This window comes from Callospermophilus lateralis, chromosome 11 (assembly GCF_048772815.1).
Source record: "Callospermophilus lateralis isolate mCalLat2 chromosome 11, mCalLat2.hap1, whole genome shotgun sequence".
Taxonomy (NCBI): Eukaryota; Metazoa; Chordata; class Mammalia; order Rodentia; family Sciuridae; genus Callospermophilus; species Callospermophilus lateralis.
The window spans coordinates 105,768,566-105,795,365 of NC_135315.1; the positions used below are offsets into that span (position 1 = coordinate 105,768,566).

General features: G+C 31.9%; 2 pseudogenes; both read right to left on the reverse strand.

Annotated features, from left to right (window-relative positions):
• Positions 1-11,918, reverse strand: part of LOC143410741 (axin interactor, dorsalization-associated protein-like) — a 36,714-nt pseudogene extending 24,796 nt beyond the window's left edge.
• Positions 11,919-12,966: 1,048 nt separating this feature from the next.
• LOC143410742 (zinc finger protein 280D-like) overlaps positions 12,967-26,800 on the reverse strand; it is a 48,695-nt pseudogene continuing 34,861 nt past the window's right edge.

Here is a 26,800-nt window from a genome sequence, read left to right on the forward strand (position 1 = left end):
CCATATTCAGAAGGATGGTGTTCTGAAGAAATGAAATAGGATCATCTAAAACTGTGGAAAAGCCACCAGAATCACAACAAATCTGTTATGCATTCCTTTGTTGTTGTCTGTTGTTGTTAACTTCTCTTTTCCAACCCAAACAACAGAAAATCAGATCCCCTTCAGTATACTCTGAGAATCCTTTTTCTACCCTGGATTTGGAATACAATCACATTTCAGCTATCTCAATAATATATGTCTTTGTTAGAATTGCTATGAATGAATTAGATATTGGCAGTTTGGGGAATTTATAGGAACATTCTATTTAGTTCTTTTTTGGCAGGGGATACTGGGACTGAACTCAGGGGCACTTGACCACTGAGCCACATCCCCAGCCCTATTTCATATTTTATTTAGAGACAGGGTCTCACTAAGTTGCTTAGTGCCTTGCTTTGCTAGGGCTGGCTTTGAATTTGATATCCTTCTGCCTCAGCCTCCCGAGCGGCTAGGATTACAGGCATGCGCCACTGTGCAAGGCCCTCTTTAGTTCGTAAATTAATTTTTTACCTCTTACTCAAAGCATGTTTACATTAAAAGGATTGCACTAGTGTGAACTGAGATAGACTGACAAATGTTCTGAGATCTAGACCCTGCTCAGTTACTGGGGATTTAAATGAAACAGGGCAAACAAATCATTTCATTTCTTTCCTCAATAGAGAATGTGACCACAAGTCTGAGACTCCTTTCTGTTTGAAAATTCTTTGATTTTATGATTCCCTACTTAAAAATCTTACTTAGTTGGATAAATAAAATCTACTATTCCCTAGTCACATAAATGCACTGAGATGTGCAATCTTATCTCAATAAAAAAAAAGAGTACAGGAGCTGGGTTATAGTTCTGTTTGTAGAGCATTTGCCTTGCATGTGTGAAGCACTGGATTTGATCCTCAACACCACATAAAAACAAATAAATAAAACAAAGATATTGTATCTGTCTACAACTAAAAAAATTTTTTTAAAAGGCTACATTAACTTACATTCATTCAGTTATTCACACTGTGCCTTTGCCCATACTGCAAGATGAAATCCAAATGGTAATTAAAAATGCAAATATTGTAGGAGTTTAAAAGCACCAAAAAATAAGAGAAATAAATCCAATCACTTTCTGTGCTAAACAATCTTAATATTCACAACAGATAAAACTCTTTCTAAAGGAATATCACTAAAAAATATAAAACAAAACTTACTTGGTTCTAGCTTCTTCAGGTCCTCCAGTTTAAATTCTTCCTGGGACTGTGTGGACTAAATTTAAAATATGCATATTATATCTTTTCATTACAAAGATTTCACTACACCCTATGTCTTTTAAGTGGCAAGAATCAAATATTAAAATAAATATATTTCTTGCTTTAAAGGTAGAAAATGAAAAGTTCCAAACTGATTTTTGGAATATTCAAGCTAATAGAAACAGAAAAAAATTAAAATCATATCTTTTATTTCTACAGTGTACAAAGTATGAACTAAATCATTTAAGTGTGAGTTCAACTGATCAATTCCAATTGTTATAAAACCCTTCTGAGATAATATTGCTTTGGGCATGAATGTCTTATTAGAGCAATTAGAATAATTCATTAAAAAAATCCATTTACCTGTAAAGCTGTGCTTCGCAATTCCAAGCATGTTGCAATTTTGCCTATGGTTTTCTGTAGGGAAAAAAATGCTATACATCCCAAGATAATTTTAACTGTCAGTTACTAAAATCAATAATTTTTATTTATAAGAGATCTATAGGGACTGGGATTTTAGCTCAGTGGTTGAAAACTTGCCTCACATGTGTGAGGCACTGGGCTCGATCCTCAGTACTACATTAAAAAAAAAAAACAAAGATATAGTGTCCATCTACAATTTAAAAAATTTACAAAAGAGATCTATACTTCTTTAAATAAATTATTATTCCTTTTCTAGCACCTTGCAGATTTTAGAGAAGAGAATCTGAAGACAAAGGACTGAAAAGTGGGAGAGAGATGAGTATATATTCTCCTCTAAACTAATATGCCATAACCAATTCTAAATCAAGTTTGGTTTGGTGATAGGTCTAGATATGATTTAAAGGGCAACAAAGATAGCCATTATGGAAAGCAGTGTGGAGGTTCCTCAAAAGATTAAAAATTGAACTACGATATGATCCAACAATTCCACTCCAGTATATATGGCCAAAGGAAAGGAAATCAGTAAGCTGCAGAGACACCTGCACTCCCATACTCATAACAGCACTATTCCTATTAGCCAAGAAATGGAAACCTAAGAGTCCATCAACTGATAAGTGGATAAAAAAAATGTTATATATACACAATGGAATACTATTCAGTCATAAAAATAAAGAAATCCTATCCTTTGCAACAACATGATGGAACAAGATCATTATATTAATGAAGTAAGCCAGGCACAGAGACAAGACCCAAAAAATCTTATTCATGTGGAATACAAAAAAGTTGATTTCATAGAAGTTGAAAGTAGAATAGTAGTTACCAGGGGTTGGAGCCAGTAGGGGTGGGTGGAGGGATAAATAAATGCATCCTACATTTCAAAAGAAAAAAGAAAAATTTGAAAGTTTTTAAACATAAGAAATGATAAGTGAGTAGAAAATGTTAACTGGATTTAAATATCACACAATATATACATGTATCAAAACATGTTACCCCATTTATATGTACTATCTTTGTTATCTGTAAGTTAAAATATTGACTTTATTTGTTTTAAAAATAGCTCTTTTTTAGTTGTAGATGGACATAATACCTTTATTTTATTAATTTGTTTTTATGTGGTGCTGAGGATTGAACCCAGTGCCTCACACATGCTGGGCAAGCAAGCACTCTACCATTGAGCTACAACTCTAGCCCCCAAATACTAACTTTAAAAAAGAAAACAGAAAATTAAAAAGGGGGAGGGCAATGAAAAGGGATTTTTGACATCTTCCCTTCCAATCATCTTCTCATAAAGCCTGAAATTTACTAAAAGATATCTGAAAGATAGCACAATGGTCTAATTTAATTCTGATTAAAGCTCAATTCTGACTTGTTTAAAAACGTAGGCAATATTAACAAAATCAGTATTTGTGATGAATGGTGCAGATTTTACAGTCTACCTGTTTTATAAAATAAGCTATAAAACAGATGTGATAGGGCACAGTCCTTGCTTTTAATATGCTCATGTTCTATTATGTGTGATAAAACATATACAAAATCACTATATTAAAAAGAGAGACACTCAATCTATAAGCTTCAGCAAAATAAGTTCCTTTTATGTCCTAAAGGAAAAGAACAAGATCTATATTAGGAATCCAGTCCCAAAGAATAGGGAGTATTTCCAAATCAAAGAGTTTGGAAAATTGTCATGGTTCAATTACTTAAAATCCCCAACTGAAAGCAGAGGGATAGGTTTGAAAAGTAAAGTGAAGTAGGGCATAGTCATTCTGAAAATGGACCTTCCACAAACTCCTTGCTGAGGAATCTAGGATTTCTTTAACAATAAGTTACACAGAAGTGTGTTTTTATTGTTCTTTTTTTAACAGACATGCCCTTAAGAAAACTGTTGTGAGCTGGGCATAGTTATGTGTACCATCTACTGGGAAGGCTAAGGCAGGAGCCTAAAAGTTTAAGGACTGTGTGGGCAACACGGTGAGATTCTTTCTAAAAAAACAAAAAAAAAACCCCTTGGCTATTGTGATACAGGTATGCAATGTATACATAATTTAAAGGAAAGGGGAAAAACTGAAGGAAAAATCATTTAAGTTATTTCAAACTGTCTAAACAATATTCAGAATAAGAATATGAATAGCTAAGGTGGAAATGAAAAGGGGAGATTCATGAGATTCCTAAAAGAAATTATCAGGGCAGGCAGCTGAACAATGACACTGAGACTTCTAGGTCCTTCCAAAAAAGATATTTCTGAAATGTCTTTAGGAATAAGTCTAGATCATAAAAGCAAAGAACTGTGTACATCATTTACAATGCTTACAAAATGACATATTTTGGAAAAAAACTGACACATTTTTCTGAACGCATTTTATGTATGACTTACAAAATGTTTAGTAAATTGGGGATTTGGTGATTTTGTGTTTGGTTAATGTTCTTTGAAAGGTAAAAGAGGAGTAAAGGGAAGTAACAGTATTGTCCTGGCCCCTGGTGCTTAGGCTAGTGGACACTCTTCAATTACTGTATCTTCAACAAACAGCTAGGATAGCAACTCACAAAAAAAACTATTATTGAGCAAGATATGCCTCTCAGACACACAAGTAATAATATTTAATTATCTCCATAATCTTTTAAAAATTTCAATATAAAAGCTTAGAAAACATGCAATTTTAATCTGAAAAGAGATTACATTTGAAAATTATATTTATACATAGTTTGCAAAATACTCAGGTTTATTCATCCTCTTAAATAGCTATGTATAGAAACCAGAAGTAAGCAATCTTTTCTACATAAAGTCTAATATCCCCAATCATTGTTGTTCAAATATACCACTCAACTCCAGCAAAACTAGTAAATAATTAAGTATAAATATAATAATCAAATAATTTATTAATAACAAATACTGTTAATTATTAACCACTTATTAATAACTAATGAACACTTTCCGACAGGCTCTCCTAAGTGATTTATAAACATTAATTTAATTAACCCTCCCCACAACTCAGAGTTAGCTATGATCATTTTACAGGTGTGAAAACTGAAGTATGAACAGGTTAAGTAATTTGTCCCAGTCATCAATGCCTTCTATATAACACACAAGATATTCAATAAAACCACACACTTCAATCAATTCCATTTAGCTATATTCTTTACTATATTCTTTCAAAACTGATTTTATAAAAGAATTTTGCTTGTATTGAGATGTATCAATGAGATAATCTTCAAAATAGTGGTTAGCTTTTTTTCCTTCTTGACTTTAAAATCCATTTTATTTCACACTTCAAACATTTAAGATAAAAATGTTGTACCTGAACAATAAGAAACCACTAACAAACTATTCTCACTTAAACATTTCTTCAAGTTAAGCAAAGGCAATAGCTTTTTATACAGAAATGTACTGAACTATGGTAAAATACCAACAGGCCTTATTCATAACTATTTTAAGGGACCACACCCAGCTTCAGTATTAAAAAAGAAGTGAAACACTATTATTTCAGCTGTGGCAATAACTTTTAAAACATGTAGATTTTATTGATGTCAAAATCAAGTGCTTGCTACTGAAACAGTGTCACCTTCCTTAAAATGAACAGTTCAGAAAAATGATAAAGAAGCACAAGTTCACATATTCCAGAGTATAAGTATTGACTACTTTAATTAATGTACATTAAACCAAGCACTGAAGTGATGTTTGATTTTTAGAAAGACTTAAATCACTAGCATTTTATTCAAATTAATTGCTCATACCTAATATGATAAGAAACAGAAAACAGTATCATTTTTAGAGTATTATCTACTTTAGTTTGTCATTGCTAAGAAAATTGAGAGCCATAAAGATCAGTTAAAGGAAAACATGGAATAAAAATGGACAATTAATGAGCTAAATTAATTTTGCTAAAATGTATTCAATTTATATAATGAATAAAATCAGTTTGAAAATAAACATAATTCAGTACAGTCTTTCTTAATCCAGACTTAACTTTTAAATATTTAAGCAGCCACTCATCTTCCATCTAGCTGTTGGAGGAGAGATAACACTGGGGTAGAGAAAAAGTGGAAGTAGAAAGGTGGAATCGATAAAACATAAAACAAGTATATAGTGCTGTGATTCTCATTACCACCAAGTTTGACTCAAAACAGGGAAAAACTTTCTAAGTGTCATGAGACAGGATGTTCTATTTTGTCCAGAATCTTACATGAGAAAATCTACTACACCAAAGTAGGGAATTTCATGGAATGAAAGCTTTTGGCAGCTTTTTGTTGGCCACTAAACCCAGTTGTTATAATGACAAAACTATTGAAAACTGAAATGAAAGCTAAGGGAACTAATCGTGAGGGAGGATCAAATAAGAATCATAAACTCTTGTTTTAACTAGAAATCTTTGAGAATATTAAAAATAGGAAATAAATGTGAAGTTTTTATTCTATCACCAATTAATTTGGTTTAGACAGATTAGTAGTTCTGCTTTAGAATTCTTTAGATATAAAATAAACATTGGAAAAATATGTTATTCTCTTAAAAATTAGGATTTATTTTAATAAAACATTTATTCATCAAATATATTTGAGAGCTCACTGTGAACTAGACAGCAAAAAGTTTCATAAAGAAAGCACTTTAGTAATAAGATTGGTTTTTAAAAACCAAAAACATTTTTCAAAGTTCCACTAACTACTGAATTGTTGGCATAATTATATAACTCGTCACTGCTATCAATACATGAAATAGTATAAGCATAAGAAATATAACTCAAAATAAAACAACATTTTTGCAAAGAATAAGGTTAAAAGCATTTTCTATTTTCCTTTTTGGAGAAAAATAAATTCAGTTTTCTCTCCAGCTTATGTACAGGCATAGTATTTAATGCAGATCTAACAGTATGTGTCAAAATTTCCTGTATTATGTTCTTTAGAACACTATATCCAATGAAATATTCTGTAAAGAAAGGAGGGGAGCTTTTCAAAAGCAAATAATTTTTAAAATACTGCACAACCAAACTCTTTAAAATATCCAACATACACATTAGAATATTAAAAGTCCAGAGAAGTCACAAACTGTGTGCAAGTAATGCCTATTGGGCTGGGGATGTAGCTTACTAATATACAGAGTGCTTGCTTGCCTAGCATGAGGACCTGGATTCTATTCTTAGCACAACACACAGACACACACACATACACACAGACACAATCTATTAATTTTTAAGAGCCAGTGTTTCCCAGAACATGTCTTGAAGACCTCTCTTTTCTAATCATTATTAACTGAAGACTTTGATAATTTTTTTCTTATGGAACAATCATATAAGGCCTATACATCAATATGAGTGTTTCTGTCTGTTGTGAATATTTCACTTGCATTTTCACAGAAATTTAAACCTTTAAATGCATATAACTTGCCTTATATAGTAGAACAGAATGACTTGGGGTCCTTCTTCAAGACCAAGGAATAGACAGGCAGACAGAAGCTCTGTCTGCAGTTACACCTGGCAGCCAGAAATGCCTCCTGGGCAGGTATTATAAATAATATGTTCCTCAGAAATCAGGCTTCCAGGAGAGGAGGAGGTACAGACCACTTTACATGTAGAGGTCACTGGAGTTTTAGGAAGGAAAGACCTTTTAAAGTCACTTAAGAGTTCTCTAATCTCTCATGTCTTATATAAGGAAAATCAGGCCCAGAGCCAAAGCCAGGATGCAAGACTTCAGTCTTCTGACTCTAGGTCTCAGCTCTCTCCTCTAGGACCTGCAGCCTCCTGGATCTTTTGGAGTACAAGATCTGGGGGTCTTTATAACCAAAGACAAGCTAAACAGCTATAAATTAAAGAATCAATAGCATTATCAACACCAACTCTAGTCTCAGAATACTAAAAAAAATCAAGAAAAAGTTAATTTTTTTCTCATCACTTAACAAGGTTCATTTTTTGATATTAACCTGTTTGTTTTGTAATTTTAGAATGTTTTAGGAGGTCAAAAGACTTTAATCTCAGTCCATGTGGCTCACAGGTTCTACTCCTGAGCAACAAATGCTGGAGAAATCTAACTAACTGAAGGCAAACAGGTGACTAAAATATGGGATCATTAAAACTTTTTTACATTTTTTTATTTTGTCTTCATATTTATAACATACATCATTAACTATTAATTTATGTACCTGGATATCTAAGATTCTATTCATCAAGATTTAGATATTTTAAGTCTTAATTCAATGATGCCTGCTGATCATTTCATAAACAACTCCTAGACAGACTTCACAAATTTTATAGAAGTGGTATAGTGTACAGTCTTTGTTCCTTTCCTTAAGCATATCAGCTATTTCCTTTGTGATAATTATTTTCCAGGACTAAGATCCTAAGTCTCTTAAATCTATTGTGGATATTAGCACTTATTAAGGAAAAAAGAAAAACACCCTTTTAAATTGCAGTAACATAATTTTTTTGAAGTAGATTTTAAATATTTTAAGAATACAAATATATTTGGGCAAGAAATACAGCTAACCCTCTGGGGGCTTTTTCTCCCCAAACTCCTGTAACTAAGAATTAATAAACACAGGCCTATGGACTAAAAACTTGCTTAGGTTTAATTAAAAAGTTATGCAAAAAATTACTCCCATTTCCCCTTGTGCAAAAAAAGAAAAGTATTAATAAGAGTGAATTAGGTCACCAGGATTTTCACACTGCCTTTTCTTAAGAGATGAGGAAAAGACTAACACATATTTTTCACTATCTACAGGATTAAAAATTGACTTAAAACTAGTTACTCTGAGCCAGGAGAAAATGGGAGTTGTTTCCTCCCATTTCTTCTCTTCTTTTAGAATGAAGTTACTTTAAAGTATCCCCTTTTACATAATCTCTATCAGGGAATCAGCTTGATATACAAAAATTTTAATTCAAGGAAGAAAGAACAGTACTGAAACATTTTGCAATCTTATATATTTATTTAGCTGACAGATCTGTACGCCAACTTCTTGACTTGAGCTAATTTTCTTCCATTTGTTTTTTGGTTTGGGGGGTTTTGTGTGTGTTTTCTGTTTTGCTTTGAGAGGTGATACATAAAGAGTTATGAAAATTCAGAGTTAAGCATTGAGGTGGAATGCACTTATTCCCAATCCTTCTGTTTTTCCAAGTGACTCGGAACAAACTCCAGTCTTTGGGTTACCCACGCTTTTCAACTAAAAGTGTGGATGACTTCCATTAGAGTTAAATAAGGCCTAAATAGTTAACTAAAGTAATTCATTAAGTGATAAGTTATATATCTGTATAAATGTTCACTTAATGTTAGGCAAAGCATAATCAATCTGATTTTTTTTTACTTAAATATAACAGTTTTTTGTTTATTTTTCTGCTTAATGGACTCAAGAGCAATTTCATTTGGAATTGAATATATCTAGATATTATTTGATGGTACCTTTTGCTCTTCTGTGAATTCAGAATTGTTGTGTTGAGCTTGGGCCTCTTTTTGTAGATGTCTTGCTAATCTGTAAGAAGAAAACTTTTTTTAGAACTGAAAGCAAACTATCTCAACTGCAACAAAGTAAAACAAATTAAATCTCTTAAAAACAATAAAGTGCATAATACTTTGTTATGTTATTGAAGTAATTCCACATTTTCAAGGCAAATCTACATTACCCTGAGAATCAAACTTTTTACAAAAAAAAAGTTTGTACAAAATAATGATGAAATAAGATACTTTTTATACCATTTCACTGGGACAAATTTCAGAATCTTAGAGCTGCAAAGAATCTCAAAAAGCACATAATTCAACTTTCTTTACTATGCACTAATTTCTTCTATAAACAACCAATAAATAGTTGTCCAGATTCTACTTTAACACTTCCAGTGAGCACCAATAATATATCAACCATAGATACGTTATCATTCTATCATAATTCATTTCCCAATGAGATTTGCCCAAATCCAAATTACAGCCATGACAATAACTCCATCAAAATATGCTTTTGAAACATTTTTAAATGGAAAATAAAGAAAAGCCGTCCACCAATCAAAAACAGAAAATACTGCTTGCCCAGTTATCATCATATCTAAAAATGGCAGGTAGGCCTTGAGTGAGTTTTCCAGGATGAATTTATGATGCTAGTCCAAGCTCAATGGTGAAGATCCAAAGCTATTTCTGAGACAGCAAAAGGCAAAGACTTACTCTTATGAAGAAAGAGAGGGAAAAAAAGAGACCAATTTTAGACACAGTATATGATTAGACATATTTCTAAACAAGTTATAAAAATGGCCAATAAACACATGAAAAGATATTATGTATCATTAGACATCAGGGAAATGCATATCAGAATCATAAAATAATTACTTAGCACCCATGCAGATGGATATAATTTAAAGAGATGAAGAAAATAATAGGCGTAGGGAGAGTACGGAAAAAACTGGAACCCCCATACATTGCTGATGGGAATGTAAATTGGTGCCAGCCATTGTGGAAAAGTTTAATATAGTTAAATACAGAGGAACTGTATGCTCCATCAAACTCCTGAATGGATATATCCAAAAGAACTAAAAATAAATGTTCACACAAAGCACATGTACACAAATGTTTACAGCAGCATTATTTGTAATAATCAAAAAGTCATAAACCCAAAATTTCCATCAACAAAACGTGGTACATATATTCAGTAGACTATTATTCAGTCATAAAGAGGAATGAAACTCACATAATATGCTAGCTACAGTTATGAATGAACTTCAAAAAGATTATGCTATATAAAAAGAAGTCATATGTAAATGGTCATGTTATATGATTCCATTTACATGAAATGTCCAGGAAAGGTAAATTCATAGAGAAAGAAAGCAGATGAGTGGTTTCCAGGATATGGAAAAATTTAGAATGACTGATACCAGGTATGAAGTTTCTTCTTGGAGTGGGAGAAATTTTTAGGAATTACAATAGTGATGGTTATAACACATTGTGAATACATTAAAGACCACTTCACTGTACACGTTAAAATAGTGAGTTTTATGGTATATGTAAAAAAAGAGCTAGCAAAATATTTTGAAAATAAGATTGCTATTCTGGTTGAGGTCTGGGAGTAGGAATGACAGCAAGTGCTAGGTAGAAAAGGCAATTAAAGAAGAAGTTCATCACAGTTCCAAAAAACAAGAACTAGATAGGAGTTCTATTCTATGCAATCATATCCTTAAAGATCAAGTAGTATTCTCAATGGCCTCTATCCTCTTTATGAAAAGTCTGCATCCTTTATCATTAAGCAAGAAATTCTTACAAAAAAATCTTAACATTTGCTAAGATAGCTCCACCATGTTACTCAGTCAAATTTTCATCCATTTACTTACTTGCTTCCAAAGCTGGAAACCACACAATATATTTTCCTAAAATGTCATTCACTGACTCATAGTCTCACATTTTTATGAATTCTTATGCAGGAGAAGGTACAAATAAATGTGGCCCATTGTCCTTTTTCTGTATTTGCTTTCTTTTTTTTAACTCTTGCTGACCTATGTGGACTCTTACAGGAATTCACGGTCTATACACCCTTAGCAATGTCAACTATACATCCCTGAGTTCAAGGAAGTTATACTGTAATAGTTTCTTTATTTGAATATTTCTACATATAATTTGCTAGGAGTGGCTATCAACCTAAGCAGGATTCTTTTTTTTTCTTTAAATAGTTTTTGTTTTGTTATTTTTTTAGTTTTAGTTGGAACAAATACCTTTTATTTTATGTATTTATTTTATGTGGTACTGAGGATAGAACCCAGTGCCTTGCACGTGCTAGGCAAGCACTCTACCAATAAGCCCAAGCTCCAGCCCCAGCCCCTAAGCAGGATTCTTGTCAGGAAAAAAAAGTATAGCTTTCAACTCCTGGTTAAATATTAATAATCAGGGATGGGGGTTGTGGCTCAGTGGTAGAGTGCTCGCCTAGCATGCACAAGGCACTGGGTTTGATCCTCAGCACCACATAAATGTAAAATAAAGATATTGTGTTCATCTAAAACTTAAGAATAAATATTTTAAACTAAATAAATAAATACTAATAATCAGAATAAAGGAGACTAAATTAAAATAATCCTGTTTTCAAAAATTAGGCAACAGATTGGGAGAAAATATTGTAGAAATAAAGAACTTTTATCTGTAGTACATAAAGAACACCTACAACTCAATAGGTAAGAGATAATTCAATTTAAAAATAAGTAAAAGCCTCTACTCAAAATGTCATGTGTCCGCGAAGTTTTCCCTGATACCAGATTTAAAATGGTGGTCTCCTAATTTCTACCCCATATTCCTGTATTTCTCTTCCCTACTTCATTCTTCTTCAAAGTATTGACCATCATCTAAAATATAGGCAAGATGTTTTGCCAAAATGTGACAATAAGGCAAGAATCCAAGTTTCTATAGCTTAAGAGTCATTTTCTAAGAATGACAATAGACTCAATCTAAAAATTAGACCTATTCAACAGTAACCAAAAAGCATAAACATGTGACATGGCAATAGCTGATGAGGCAAATCAACTATTTAGAATAACTTGATGGTAAAGAAAGATCAGGCTTAAGCTAAAACCTATTAGTGTCACACAAATTCAATTAATTACCTACAATAATTAGCAAGCTTTGTCCTGCTTTAGTCAAACCAATTTTTAAAAAATGAAGTTACAGGTGATAATATAGTTTATACACAGTCATCAGTTGTGTCCATCGAAGGGGGACACTGTCCAGGTGTACCCTGGATATTTTTTGAAATCTCTGGGCTGATTCTGCACCTGATAAAAAAGATAGCGCAATGATAGACAACAAATGAGAAAAAGGACAATCATCTGGTCCAAAAACTTAAGACATGAAATTAAGAAGCAGACAAAACAGAAGACAAACAACCATATTACTTGGAATGTATTACTCTGAAGGCAAGTGCAGTAGAGAGAAACACAAATTATTTTAAGCAAAGTAAGAAAAGACCATAGCAATAAGTTATTTTTAGAGAAAACCAACTGGAGAAAAAATATGTATGTTAAGATATGTCAACTTGACACAAAGATAAAGTAGAACAGGAATCTGAACCCATTTACAAGCTGAACAGAGCTGAATAATGAAAGCTAGTGTCATAAACTTGGCTGCTTGACTGGCTTTGTGTAAGAAAATATCTCAGAACTTTGAACTTAGGAAATTCCAACTTGTCTTGCACCAGGTCACGAGCTCCACAGAGCAGGAACCTATTTCAACAAGCAGGTTTAAAAAACATTTAAAAAATATTTTCATTGCTATTAATGATACACTTAAAAATGCAGTAAGTGCTAAAATCCATCAAAGTAAAATGCACTGAAAAAAATTAAACTTACTCAGAAAGATGTTCAGAATTTGGGATACAGACAGAAACTGAAATTAGAAGAAAAGTTTTATATTTACAACAGCATATGAACTATGATGAGAGTAACAATTTAGTAAAGAGTTCATATTGTGGTTGACCAAAAATAATGGAATAAATAACAAAATCCACAAGTGCACAGTTATATATACGTACCTTTCTCTACTACAACTTGGCAAGTATGGGTTTCATGTTGACTTAAGTGTGCAGCCATATTATCTAAGCCAGAAACATCAGTTAGGAAATCACAATTAAGGCACACTAGAGTAATGCCCCTATTAAAAAATAGCATAAAAGAAAAGTTTTTATCTGTTGTTAAATCTATATACAAGTTCAATGATTATTTTTCCACAAATTATCTTTTTGTGTAATAAATGTAACTTGTTATTTGTTATATAAATTTGATGTAACTGAAATGATTCTCTATAAAATGGTACAGCTATGTCCAAATTTTGCTACTACTTATTTACATAGAGTATTTATGTTTTATAAATATTTATCTTTTGTACCAGTCAAAAGACCTACAACCAGTCTAGGTTCCATTAACAATTTGCAATAATATAGGCAAGTCACATTCTATTTGTTCCTCTGCCCATCTGCAAAGTGAGAATAGCATTCATTCACTCAATATATATTTACTGAGGTTGTCTATACAACTGTATCACTGTTATTATGAACAACAACAACAAAAAAAGCCAGTCAGTACTTGAATGAAATTTATAATCTAGTGTTTTATTTAGTTGAGGACAAAATTAGAAGAAAATTATAAAGTATTTAGAAGTATAGTATGATACCTGCCACTACATGCCAAGGTTTTAGCATGATCTTCCAAGGGTGGTTATTATTTAACATGGAATTAACTGACGTAGTTAATAAATATGTTGGAGTCCACAAATTTGGAATCCTCATCATCCCAGCACTGTGAATGCTATTGCCTACCTGATGGGGCCTATACAACTCATTCTCTTTAACAAAACTTGTGAGTGCTGTACAGAGAAAGGAGAAAGAAACTCAAGTCCAGAGAAAATAAAGACAGCATCATGCTGCCTTAGCAGGTCAAAGCAGGGAGAACTCCAACATGTTCTTGATTCTTAAATAACACATGAAATGATTAAGGAATTTCAAAGGAAGTTAGGAAACAAGTCCCAAAATCATGAAAAACTTTTTCTGAGTCTAGAATAGTTCTTACACTCACTGAATTAAACTGAATAACATTTGCTATCTGAAGTATTTAAACATAATTGGCATGTTAAAGTTATGTGTCAATGGCCTTAAGATTCATATTTAAAATGTGTTTGATCTCGTGACTTTTAGTTGAAAAGTATCTTAAATATTATTAAGACTGTAAAAATATTGAGATGGTTCAGAGAACTTAGAAAGCCACTATATAATTGAACTTATTAGATTTATTAAAATGTTAAGCAATTGGGAGCTAGTTGGGTCAAGCATTTGAAGTGCCGTTTAAAAGAAAATCATGTATATTTAATGGATAAATGACACTAAATTGTTTAAAGTAATTTGAACTTAAATTTCACTGTTGAAAAAAATTCAGTCTGTTCAATTTAAATGAACTTTATCTTACATTAAATTAAAGTTCCTCTAGAAAGTGATTACTAAAAAGTACTCAAATTCTAAATGGAGTATTTCTAAAATTCTAAATGGAGTATGGAGACTTAAAAGCTTAAAGAAAGTTAAAATGTAAAATACTTAACTTAAATAACTAACTACAATTTTTTCTATGAACAAACTGCCCTCATAGATACTAAAAAGAGTTTCACTGGTAAAGAACAGGCTACTGCCTATTCCACTGGATATAGATAATTTAAAAAGGGATGGCATGACTAACTCAATCTGTTTTTAAACAGGGATTTGTAATTGGAATTTTTAATCAAATTTCTTGATTTGGGAAAATATGTGAGTCTGGGAATATTATAGTTGGGTCATTAGTAGAGAAAAGATGGTCTGTACAGAGAAAGCAGAAAGAAACCCAAGTCCAGAGAAAATAAGACAGCATTGTGCTGCCTTAGCAGATCAAAGCAGAGAGAACTAAAGTAAGTTCTTGATGACTTTTTGTTTTCCTTATTTGCTCTGCCTGTTGCTCCTCTACTTAAGGGTCTATAAGAGTCTTTGGAATCTCTCTAATAAATCAAAGTTTCACCTAAATTTTGTTTAGGTGAAAAAATTGATCACTTAACTGATCACTGTTATTATCAGTTTAATACAAAGTATATACATTCAACGTTCATATATTTGATGTTCATTACATAATACATATGTTACACCAGTATATGAATACAAACAAACAGGATACTTCAGACTGATTTCTCCTCCTTAAGTTCTATTCTAATAGCATGATATATGTGTGCACTGAGAGAATTCACTGGCACATCAAATCTAAAATCATCTGCTTGCTCCCCAAATCATCTCCTCCTGACTTTCTTATGGTCCCATTTCACTTGACACTAAAGCTCAAACCATAGTCACCTATGACTTTCTCCTTTCTTAAAACATTTAATATGTCAAGCATTTTATAATATTAACAACTTATTGAGTACTTATCTGTGCCAGGCTGCTTTTAAACATATCATCTCATCTAAATCTTACAACAACCTGAAGAGTTAAGTGTTATAATTATTACCCTTTTATACAGTACAGAGTTAGCTTAGTAGCCTACCAAGGACATAGAGCTGGTAAAGGTCAAAATCAGGTGTAAAATTATGCACTTTGATTCCAGAGCCCATATTACATCATAAACACAATGTAATACCACCTCACCACCTTAATTCAGATCCCTAATCTAAATGATTTATGCACCTACAACTCACCTTGTATGTCCCTGAATTCAACTTTCCTTCAGTATCCCTTGAATCTACACAAAACACTAATGGTTCTCCAGTGCCCTCTGAATTAAGTCCAAATTTCCTAAGTTTAATTTTCAATGCATTCCAATATGATTGTAAGCTCAAAATTGTTGCTACAGACTTTAATTCATTACTATCACACAAACATCATGTTCCATCCATTTACTACTAGCCATACTTTCTGTATGTCTTCTCTTTTTCATTTCTGTACTTTTGTGCTATTTTCTCCAACTAGAAGATCCCTCTGCTTCTTCTGCCAGTTTAAAAAAAAACACTCATCCTTAAAAACAAAGTAAACCTAATTCCTATCCAGATCATTCCAAGTAATCTCTCACTTCTCTGAAATAACTTATTGCACTTATTAAAATCCACAGTTACTTCTGTTCATACTTTATTTCCCACCTAATGAACAACATTCCCTGAAGGCTAGTTCCAAGATTGCTTTATCCCTATCATCTACACAGAACCTGCTACAATACATACATGATAAATGCATAATACACATAATATACACAATAAAAAGTATTCCATTTCAATAAGTAATTACAAAGATTGGGGGATATGGAATTTTATAAATATGCTAAGTTCCACTCACAGAAATTGACCAATTCCAATGTGAGACATAATGGTAGTTGAGAGAAAAACACTCCAGACCTTTAAAAAATCAGATAATTTGTTTAAAAAACTAACACACAACTGAGCTAGACAACAATGAGGTAAAAATCAAATTAAAATCTGATTTTTAAAATGCAATAAATCCTATTCATTCTTATAAAAGTCTTTATTAAGGCAGTACCTCAAGTAACAATCAATTTCTCTGAATACAATAAACACTCTAATGAGACTAAAAGTTTTAATATTGAACCATTATTTTTTATCTTCCTGTGAGCTACTGGCTCAGCATCATAAATGGGACCTTTTGTCCAAATACATATTTTTTCCATATACATTAATTTATTCAACAAATATTTACTGAATGCCTACTATATGCTAGGCTTAAAAAAACAAAAACAAATGAACAACAACAACAACAACAAAAACCACAAGCCACATAGAATGTAGTAAGAGAACACAGACCACAGACAAACAAAAAGTAAAATATACAGTATTGCAAATACACTATGAAAAAAAATATTAAAAGGAGGTAAAAGTGCTAGAGTGAAGCATGGGGGGAGTGGATACAATTTCAAATGCAGTAATTAAGGAAAGGATCACTGTCAGAGTGGAGATAAAGGAGTAACCATATAATATCTGGGAAAGAGTAAACGATGCATAGGAGATAATAAACACAAAGATCCTAAGACATAATGCCATTCCCTCTTCCTCCTTTTCCATGAACCCAAAGCATCAAACAAGTCTTTGGCTATACTTATCAATAAATTAGTTTGGTGGAACAAAGATATTGTTATTTCAAGGAGAATAGCAACATAAGCAGAAAATAAACAAAGAAAAAGAAACAGAGGAAATCAGAATTTTAAAAAATGGTGCTCAATGGATTTTGAATTCAGTGTGTGGTATAACCAATGCTAATTATCAACATTCATCCATAGTTTCTTTACAGAAGCTAAGATGTATACTTCTATTTGAAAAAGAAACAAACAAAAAAGAATTATGAAGACTACTGATTTCAAGAATTTCAGTGGTTTCATATATGTGCTTCAAAAATTAACAGCGTCACTTTAATAGGTATCTTAAGAAACTTTTTGATATTCAAATATTGTTGGTGGGCCTGATTTTTCCTTTCATTTTACAATGCAAATGCATGAGAATTTCATCTTGACACCATTTGTCACCAATGAAATAAATTTACCAAGAGATTAATGGCATATCTCAGGTCTTATAAGGAACAATATAATATCCATTAGGAATCACTCAGATTTCCAAACTGGCACTCCCAGACAGTTTAATTTAAAAGTGCAAACCACAATGATACAGCACTTCCTAGCAACTAGGATGACTATAACAAAAAAGATATAATACTGAATGTTACAAAAGATTGTGAAGAAACTAGAACCCTCATACACTGCTGGTGGGAATGTAAATAATGAGGCTACTTTGAAAAGCAATTTAGCAGTTCCTCAAAAGGATCAATGTACTATAAAATCCAGCAAATTCAATGTTAAGTATATACTAAAGAAAAATAAAAAGACATGTCCTTAAAAAATTAATATGTAAATGTTCACAATGTAGCATTATAACAACCTAAAGTGAAAATGAACTGAATGAATGGCTAAACTATGACATATTCATAATATGGAATATCATTCAGCACTTTGAAAAATGAAGCATTCATACATGCATGCTACAATATACATAAACCTTTATAGGCAGTTGGAAAAGACTACATACACAGTCTATCATTCCATTTGTAGAAAATATCTAGAATGAACTAATCTACATAGGCACAAAGTAGATTCATGATTGCTTAGTAATGGGGAGAGTTGAAAAGAAATGGGGATAACCACTAATGAATGGGGAAAGGGTTTCTGTTTGGAATGACCAATATGTACTAAAATTAACTGTGGTCATTGCTGTACAGCAGCAGTACAGTATAATATTATAACCTATTATAGGTTTGGATGCTATACTATACTGTATAGTATAATATAGCACAATACCATAACCTATTAATTTTATTGTTAAATGCATATTGTACAGCATGTGAATTATATTTCAATAAATTTGTTATGCAAGAAAAAATGTAAATTATAACCATTGTTTAGTAGAAAGAATTAAAAAAAATCAACTAGTTACCTGAGATCTTCAGAATGCTCCTTAAATATACAAAACCTTTTACTTGGATGACTACTGTGAAAGCCGGAGAGACAGAAGACATTTTAATAATTTTAGTATAGAATTATATTATTTCATAATAATAATTATATTAATTTATAAACATATTTCAAGTCTGTACTTAAGTTTCTAGTTTTTAAAAGACTACAGAATAAATACTGAACCATTAACTCTGTTTAATTTAACATTTGATCTGATATTCCATTTTGCTTTTAATTCCTAATGACACATACTTTTTTCCCTAAGCATATACTTAGATGATCAATACCTCACCATTATGTAAAAAGGAAATGCTCAAAGAGTTAAAAAACAAACTAAATTTTTCATTTATTATACATTTAAAACAATTCTAAATTTTTATTAACAAATTAATTTTGCTACAATCTGAATTATTATTAGAAATCAACTTTTTGAAAATAACTTTTTAATAATCTTAGCATGCTGGTATAGAGACAGGGGAACAGAATTCAATTGATCTAGAAAGTACACACTATTTCAGCTAAATATTACTGTTTACCATCTGTAAATTCAAACATCTAGACAGTTATTTGTAATTGTTAGTAGAGGTTTAAGAAAAAAAGCAGAACTCATAACTTAATGCTTCCTCTAATTACAGAACAAAAAACCATTAACCAAACATTGTAGCCAATAAGGAAAGCTTTCTGTACTAGAAAACCAGAAGTAGTTTAGCACACTATATCTGAAAGTCACAGAAAACCGTATCACCATCACCTGAGAGTTTATTTAGAAATGCAAAATCTTAGGCTCTTCACAAACCTACTGAATTAATCTCTGGCAGTGGGATCCAGGAAACTGCCTTAACAAGTTTTTCAGTGGTTCTTACATAAGTTAAAGTTTGAAAAGCAGTAGCCAACAAACTAGATAAATGGCTACTCACATCAGTGATGCCTGTATGTAAAGGAACAGAAATGTTCTGGCTAAATATAATCCCTAGAAAACAGCCTCAGAAGATTTCAAATATCATTTCTTCAAGCTAGGGTAACTATTATTTGGAGATTTATGAATTTAAGATATTATCACAAAAACACAGTTTTTAGAGAGATCAGGGGGTTGGGAAGCCCTGAAATTGTGTGCAAAAAATTATATAAATCATTGTTTCCTTAGAGGAATGAGTCCAAGACTGGGAGGCAGGTTTACTGGGGATTGAACCCCAGCGTGCTCTACCAGTGAAATATACCTCCAGCCCTTTTTATTTTTAGACTAGGTCTCTCATAAATTGATGAGCTGGCCTCCAACTTGGAATCCTCTAGCCTCAACCTCCTAAGTCACTGGGATTACAAGTATGTACCACCAGGTTCAGTTCAAAATAAGTTATTTTTTTAATGACATTTTAAAGTTTTTTCTCTTCAAATAAGTATACTGTTTTTATTTATTCTTTGATAAGGAGAGAGAAAAATTATATTTTAGGGTCTTTTTGATGGCTTCCACATCTATCTATAACTTGAACCAAATATCTACAAATGTTCCTAATTAAATTTTTAGTTGTCTGAATCCAGTTATGATTTAGAGTTCCCTATCTTTGGGGAAAAAAAAGCATTTATACTGCCTCTTTGACTCATCTGTATTTACTACATAACTTCTACAACTGCAATTTTTTGTAATGTAAGAATGGAAAAATGAATCACAACTCACAAATAAAAAGGAGGAAAAAGCTACCTTTCTTCCCTATTTCCACAAAGTTGATAGAAATACAGAAACACACCTAAGAAAACAGAAAAGGCTAAGACTTTTATTCAATACAGTAAAAATACAGTGTTAAGACGTAGGTCTAAAAAACCTGCTACCCAACTGCATGACTATAATTACCAAAAGCTCATTGAATTGTTCTTCACAAATAGGTAAATTTTATTAGGTATAAATTATACCTCAAGGAAATTGAGGACAAAATCCCTCTTTGACCATATTTTCCTTAAAAATCTTGATTCCATGCAAGAAACAACTTAACTTTCTGAGAAACACAAAAGGAATGACTTCCTTAACATCCAACAATATTGATGGTATACCTACTATTTAAGACAGTAAACTGTAGAATGATGATATAATAACTAGAGTGGTAAGTCGCCTGCCCTAGAATTCATGGTTGAGTGAAAGAGAAGAAGATGGTTTGACACAGAATAAATGCTATTAAATAAATGTGGAATGAATATATATTCATAAATTAATGCAAGAAAAAAATCAACAGTGACACAGAACTCTGTGTACAGGAACAAATCATTACAACAGCTTTTGTTTGACTTGGAAATGTTTAACATCTTTCTTCAAAGCCTAAGAGAAATGTCATTTATAGAAAATCTTCTCTACTTCTTATTTAAAGAATTTATTCTTACCTTCTCTGTGCTCTCATAGTCATCTGCTTATCACATTAACCTAGGTAAACATATTTCTCCTACTAATTAGCAAAAATTAACAGCAAGGACTTGACCCCCAATACTACCTGCCTATCACACTTTCTAGAAAACTGTATGGTTTCATATGCCTCCCAAAGCTCATGTGTGAGCAATGCAAGAAAGTTTAGAGATGACTCAACTAGTTTATGAGAGCCTTAACATAATCAGTGCATTGATCCCAGATAGGGATTAACTGGGTGGTAGCTGTAGGCAGGTAGGGTGTGACTGGAGGCTCGTCTTTGGATATATATTTTGTGATCATGAGAGTGCTCTGCCTCTCCTTCCTGATGCCATGTTCCCAGTTGCTTTCCTCCACCATTTGCTTCCACCATGATATTCTGCCTCATCTCAGGCCCAGGCCCATGGAGTCAACCAGCTACAGATGGAGACCTCTAAAACTATGAGCTCCAAAATAAACTTTTCCTTCTCTAATTGTTCTTGTCAGGTCTTTTGACTAAAACACAAACTGTACCTTCCTAGTATGTAATAATCAGTATTTGTGAAAATGAATCTGGGTGATATAAATACTATTAAAAAGAGATATTAGTAATGTCCATTAACTTAATTCTCTTACATGTAGAAGAAAAAGTTGTCTCATATATCTTTTTTGAGGAATAACAGTAAGATTATATAGTAGTTAATTTTTACTTTCTCAGGTGATTTCGATTACCACTTACAAGCTATTAGCAAAGTACAATAATTCAAAAAACTGACCCCAGTAATACTATTTTTAAAAAATAATTTATAATTATGAAGTTAATGATCTGTTTCCTTCAAACAGTCTGACTTTAAAGATGTTTCAACAGCTTCAAGATTTTTTAATCTCTTCTTTGAGATTACGTTTGGGGCCTCTTCTAATTATAAATAATGATTATCATTTATAGTTTATAAAGTAGTAAGTGATATGATAAATACAAAGACCACTTCTCAAGGAGATTCTACATACACAAACAAAATGAAAGGCAGATCAGATGAATGGTACACAATTCAAAAGAATTGACCAGACATTTGAAAGATGAACTGAGAGGGAAGGACAGGGTGTCATGGGGACTAATAAAGAATAAGAAAAAACTACTATATAAAATAAGTATGGGAAGAAAAATACTTTAGAAAAGATTAGCCAACTTATGAGGATCAGTGTCTCTTTATAGAAGACTGGGTAGGTATGAGACCAGAAAGAAAAAGACTACTTGAAAGGCTACAGAGTTGGTATGGTATAGGGTAAGAACTGAATGTACACATCTTTTGGAGAAATGAAGCTTCCCTTCATAAAAACTTCAAACCTAGATCAAGTATCTGCAATAAGTAGAAATAAGGTTATGCTACTCAGTGAGAAGGCAAAGGAAACGACAGTATCAATAAAGGAAAAACAAAACAAAAAAAAGGAGAAAGGAGCTAACAATGAATAAGGAGTATATGTGATGACAATAAAATGCAGGTTTGGGTGGTTTGCAAAAGGGTAAGAAGAATGTCTTGAGCCAACTGCAAATGGTTGGAGATATAATGGATTTGGAAGTTCTTCAGGACAGGAAGGAAACCTATGATAAATGGGATAAGGAAGGCCAGATGAACCTTAGTTTAAGAAACACAAAATACTTTCCAATTTGATCCTTTAGAAATTAAGGGCAAAATAAAAGACATCTTTAGGTAGCTTTGTGTTTTGAACAGAATAAGAGATTAGCATTCTACCCAGAAGTATACTAGGGGAAAATATAATGGGCCCTGGTTTAGAGCAATAGGAGTATCAGATATTGCAGTGGTTGGGAGGCAATCTCAGGAAGCCATGATGCACAGTGAATCCAAAGAACTTCTTGAGTTTCAGAAACTTGGAGCAGTAAATTATTTCTAGCTGGAGCTAAACATTCACACAAAATGGTGCCCTGAAAGAGATGGAACTTAAAAAGTTGGGATGGTAGTAATGTGAATCTGAGACAGATAATAATATTTGGCTTTTGTTGTTGTTGTTGTTGTTGTTGTTGTTGTTGTTGTTGTTCTGTTGAGGTGCCAGTGGGTCTAGGGTAAAAGCATCTACAAAATAATTAGAAACACAGATTTGGATCTTAGAAAAACAAAAGATTGAAATTCTAAGATTTCAAGTTGAAAGCTGAAAGTGCAAGTGCTAAAATTACTAAGAAAGGGACTATAAACAGTTGGAGACAGGCAATGAAAGAGAGGTGTTACCTAAAAAGAAGAAAAATCGTATTAACCTCTTAATAGAGACTAAAGAGAAACGTTTCAAAAGTGAGTGACAACAACGTTAAAAATAAAGTTAAGGAGTAAAGAATGAAAAAAGAGGAAAAGTGTGGTGATAAGTACATGATACAATAATCTTTAAAGGGTCAGTGTTAGTTGATAGGTAGGGATGATACTCAAAATGGTAAAGAAATGAGTCACAATTAAGCTGGTAACAAACATTTTGAAAAATGTTGATGGAAAAATTCAGACAAGAAATAAAGAAAATATGCAGGAAGGACACAGCTCCCTCATCCTAAAATTAAAGAAACAAAACCTTGAAAGTTTTTATAAGCAGAAGACCAATAGTGAGATAGGGATGAAGATACAATTTAAGTGAATTAGTTTATGATGAATTGAAGGAGATAAAAGATAGAACTGGCTATGGAGAAATGGGACAAGCTTAATTTCTGAGATTAATATCTGGATGAAGAAAAATATTTGGAGTTGAAAAGAGCTAGCTTTTAGGAAAAATGAAAAAGATGACCTTCAATTGAGCAATTAATAAGTTGGGTTAACAACTGAAAGATGAAAATAAAATCTTTAGGGTACTGAAAAAGGATTAAACAAACACTGTAGGTAAAAATAAGGAGGTCTTTAAAAAGAAAAATAAAGAGATAGGTCTTAATCAAAGTTAAAGATTATAAAGTCAGAATGAATAAATAAACTCTTGTATTCTAGAATTGAGCATACATAAAGATAGAAAGGGGAAGAGGCTGAAAACTTAAACTGGCTTTTATGCTAGGTGAGCATGAATAAAAATGTAGAAGACAAAGAAAAGAACAGGATTCGAAACAGAGGACCACGATGACTATAAATTTAGATGAATGCTGCTAGACTGGCAAAAAGAGTCAAAACTCTGAACATCATGGAGTAATAAGAATTCAGAAGGAATGAAGAGTATATAGGATGAGACTAGAAATGAAGAGGACCCAAAACTTAAAAGCTGATGTGAAGTGCTGGCACTAAAGAAGCCAAAACACCAGGAGGTAGGCCAATCATCAAGGCAGAAAAACTGAGAGAGAAGGGCTAAAGTTGCCATGAAAGGTAGGAGAATTCTGGAAAAGCAGTATCTCATAATGATAAGAAAGTAAAATAGAGGTTATGTCATGATCTCCAAGAAACTCAGTTATACATTAATTCTAATGTTTATTTAAATGGAACAAACTCACTATGAATAAGCAGTATATCACATTTATAATGGAATAACTATTTTTAAAGATAAAAATCCACCCTGATAGAATAAAATATTCTCCTATTAAAGAAATACAAATGAAAATAATGTGGGTTCTGAAGGGGTTTCTTAGCATAGTATAATGATAGGTACTTAAAAAACATAAATTAAATGAATTAATGAAAAAGAATTCCAACGGTGGCATCATAACCAGAATAGTCTCTCCTTTTCACTGAACAAATGTATGTATAGATGGCCTGACAGATGAAGGACCATAGAAAGAAAACCAGATTCAATGAAGTTCCTAACATCACTGAAAATCCTTCAATAATGTTAGCTATTAATTAAAAAGCTACAGCTACTAGTTGAATAAAAGGTTAATAGTTTCAACTATCAATAAATTTAGGTACAGCTATTCCTCTATGAGCAGAAGCAGTAATCACTGGATTTCATCACAAAATGACAGCTTCTCTCAAAGTGACTAATTTGAAGAGGATATTCCTAATGAGGACATTTATTTGTATGCTAAATAAGCTTAAAACACTTAAAGTTTTATTTGAAAATCACCATTTTTAAATACCTATAGGGAAAAATAAAAAACAGAATAATTATTTTTCCAACAAACCTATCGTAATTTTATTAGTTTAATTAACCGTTCTTACAATTTAAGACCAGTAATTACTTGAATTACTATGTTGGAAAATAACATCAGATAGTATCTTAGAAGTTCCTTACTGCTAGTTCCTTTTGGCTCTTTGAGGAGAAAAACTAGTTTCTAATAGGGATAACTTTGCTTCAAAACAAAAACTTCCTGTACTATAATTTTAGTTGTCAATTTACAGGTTTAACTCTTCTTACCTCATCATATGATTTACATAGGCTTTACTACAGCTAGTATTGTATCTGCAAAAGCTACAGTGGACATATGTAGGAAAATGGTTTGCAAAATCTTTTATTTCAGAACAGCACTCAATGCACTTGTGAATGCCTCGACAACACCTTGTGGAGACACAAAGAAAATGGTATAAATATATTTTAAAACAAAAGTAATCAGTAAGAGCCATATTACTATTCTAATTAACTAAAGTATAATGTTTTTATACTTAAATTTAAATTGGTATTGTATATTAGGAATAAAACATCACCTTAAGTTCCTCAATGCAGTATTAACTTTGATTTTTTATTGCTATTAGCCAATGTACTTTGTTTCTTTTGCATATTAGAGATTTTTTATTTGTATTTAGATTTACTTCCATTAGGCTTATTTCCATTAGGTTTATTTGCATTGTATTTGGTTGTATTAGGTTTACTTGTATTCGATTTTGTGGGATTTTTAGCAGTTATATTTTTAGTCCTTGGAGGTGAGAGCTGAAGGGTAGAAGTGCTTGCATTAATGGAAGGTGTAGGTGAAGATCCTGACTGAAGAGGTTCAACTGAAGCTCGAATAGTAACCTACAAGAATGCAGAATATATTTACTTCAAAAAAAATCACTATATTACTATTAAAATATCACTGTACAAAAACCATTTAAACTTCAAGTATTTTGAAAGAGTACACATAAACTGCAATTGTATTTAGTCTTATTTACTCCAAATGTTCAAAACAAATAAATAAAGTTAAATTTGATATTTATTCACTTAATGTAAAATCAGTTATGTCTAAACACAGTTATTAATGAGTAATTAGGAGTTAATAAAAATTGTATGACTATCAAAAGAGCAGATTCCATAGCTATTTTTATGCTGTGACATAATTTTTAAAAAATTCATATATATGTCTAAGTTTCACAAAGCTTGAAAAATAACTCTAGAAAGGCCGACTGATCTCACCCTTTCATAACTACAAAACAAATAGATCTATAGTAAATGTGACCTCTCCTTTATGGGCTCATTATCCTGGATTTATACTTATAAAATGTTATAAGAAAGAGTTAAATCAACTTTTTCCACTGTGTGAAGAATTTAATATTGAGACTTCTCTTAAAGGGAACTAACACAAAATTTATCATTTAGTGTTCAAAATAGAAAATATTCAATTATATCTCTTAGTTGACAATAGAAAGGTCAATTGCCTACCAACATTCTCATTGATCACTTGACTATACTCTCCTCATGCATGTGAGGAACAGACTATGATGAAGTCCTATGAAACATGTGCTTAGGTATTATACAAAAGCACTAGGTCAGGAATCAAAAGAACTGAGGTTGAATCTCACATTATGCCTTCCAAGCCATGTAATCTTGAGTAAATAAGATATCCTCTTTAAACTTCTTCATATCTAAAATACAGGGCACTATTTGCCTTTTCTACTCACTGAATGATTGTATGGATTAAA